The sequence below is a fragment of the Austrofundulus limnaeus genome, unplaced genomic scaffold (genome assembly GCF_001266775.1).
Source record: "Austrofundulus limnaeus strain Quisiro unplaced genomic scaffold, Austrofundulus_limnaeus-1.0 Scaffold540, whole genome shotgun sequence".
Taxonomy (NCBI): domain Eukaryota; kingdom Metazoa; phylum Chordata; class Actinopteri; order Cyprinodontiformes; family Rivulidae; genus Austrofundulus; species Austrofundulus limnaeus.
Window position 1 is genome coordinate 10,230 of NW_013952942.1, and position 2,655 is coordinate 12,884.

The window sequence follows — 2,655 nt, forward strand, 5'->3', positions numbered from 1 at the left end:
ACCCAGCTACCTCCAACCGACCTCCTCAAGTATACTGCTGGCGCTGCAAAGGACATCATGCACCAGCCTCATGTCCACAATGGAAGGCTGATAAACATCGGGCTCAGCCTTCAAAGTCATCAGGCCCACAAACATTGACAAATTTACAGGCTCAAGATCAATCAACATCCCGATTTATGGCCCCCACAAACCACCCAGGGGCTTCTGCCTCTGTGAGTTATTCTCCATCACCTGTTGAATCCCTCCTGCCCAGTCAGTTGATGATTCCACTGAACATTGGTTGCTGGAAAGGAACAGCCATCCTGGACACAGGCTCTTCCTATACACTGATAAATGAAAGTATTTGGTCAAGAGTAAGTGGTCCTCAGGATGTACTTAAACCATGGACCAGACAACCTTTGTATCTAGCAGATGGAGAAGGACGGCAACCATTGGGATGGAGTGAACTTACTCTGACCATACAGTCGATAACAGTGAAAATACCCTGTGTAATCCTGCCTGCAAAGAGCCTAGCTTTCTCTGCAGTGGTTGGACTTGACTTTATCTTCTTTTCTGGCTTACAGTTTGATGTTTCTGAAAACAGTTACTGGTTCAAAAGCAACAAAAATAAACACTATGCATTTATAAGTGCATCTTCTGAACAAGCCAAAAAATTTTCTCATCCACATATTGCCTTTTTTTCTGCTATAGCTCCCACTCAGACCACATCTCTTCCTCTATGCCATGATCTCCTGGAAATGGCTGCACAGGATGCTCATCTGGATGACTTTGGGAAAAGACAACTGTTATACCAACTGCAAAGCAATAAAAATGTTTGTACTAACAACTTGGGATGCACTGGAGTCCTTACACACAAGATCTTTCTCAGTCACAACGTGCCCATCAAGCAAAAACCCTACCGGGTGTCACCAATCAAACTTAATATCATCAAAGAGCATGTACAAGAAATGTTGGAAAAAGATATCATTGAGCCATCCATTTCCCCATATGCTGCTCCAGTAGTTCTGGTTCCAAAGAAGCAGGATTCTAAGTCTAGATTCTGTGTGGATTACCGAAAACTAAATGCCATCACACACACTGATGCTTATCCCATCCCTAACATCCAAGAAATATTGGAATCACTAAGTGGAGCAGCTATATTCACAACTTTGGATCTCAACAATGGTTACTGGCAAGTTAAAATGGATGAAGAAAGTTGTGAAAAGACTGCTTTTATCTGTCCCCTTGGTTTATATCAATTTAAAGTGATGCCATTTGGACTCAAAAATGCACCTGCCACCTTCCAGCGGCTAATGGAAGTAGTTTTGGGAGACCTGAGAGGAAAGCAGTGCCTAGTCTACTTAGATGACATTATTATTTATTCCTCCACACCAGAGCAGCACATGGTGGACCTACAAGCTGTTCTGGACAAACTACAGANACACGATGCATGGAGGCATATACTCTGTCCCATTGCACTCTGTGTCCCTGTGCAAGTAGAGCACCTTTGACCACTCTGCACCCAGCATCTGGCATTGTGTTCTTAATTCCTGTGATTAATGAGTCTAATTCATCATCACTGTACAAGGCTGATATTGAGAGATTATTTTCTGCCATCCGCCTAAAAAGCGTAGCTCTAGACACACCAAGGAGTGTAGCAATAGATTTAGATGGCAGCCCAAGTTCTATAAGATGTGTCATGGTCTCTACTGACACACTCAGTCGTGGACGCTCACGAAAGCCCCTTTGCAAATCGAGTGTTACAAATGTCTGCTCATTCTCCCTCTCTTGCTGGACAACAGTAGTTAAATCAGTTAGTGCAGACAGTATGTGTTCTCCTACACTCACTGTGTCACCTAGAGTATGTAATAAAACTAAATTGTGATGACAAACAAAATGTAACCCTTCCATGTCAACAGGCTGCCTCTCCAAGATGTGTAGCAGTCAGTCGTACAATCTCTGAAGGATTTCACGCCTCAGTGATTCCTACAAAATACAGTGAAATACATATTATTTCATTTTGTTCAATTGTCTTGTGTCGTATGTAAAATAATCATTTTGTGTGCATGAAAAGTGTGATTAAAAATGAATTAAACTACTAAGACAATATATCTTCAAACAATCATGGGTTCAGAATAAATCATAACATACAAATGCTATCATTTGCAGTGGAAACATGGATTACCAAAAATAAATAAAAATAAAGTCTAAAATAGCACTGCTTTCAGCTCTGACAACTGCTCTACTTTGGTTGGGCCCATGCATTTTTTATTTGTTCACGTTGCATAAAAAAACGATATTGACAAATTAAGAACGGATAGATATTTTTTTATTTTATACTCAAAACTGATCATGTAAAATGAGTGATATCTGTAAAAAAAAAATTCTATATACATTCCATCTTTCATAGATTGATAGCACAAACTTGCAATGAAAAAAAAAACTGCAATAGGCCTGTGATGCCAGAAGTAAAGGCAACTCAACACTAAAGCCTGATGCAGCATCAAGTTCCCTATGATCCTCTTGGAGATCATCTTCACATCCTAAATGCACTAAATATCCAGGAACCATTATAATGTTTGACTATCAGAAGACAACAGATGTAGAAATAGAAAATTAGCATTTATTTATTTATTGAGGCTACCTGGTTTGCTAGTTAAAAATTAAGAGTTAAAC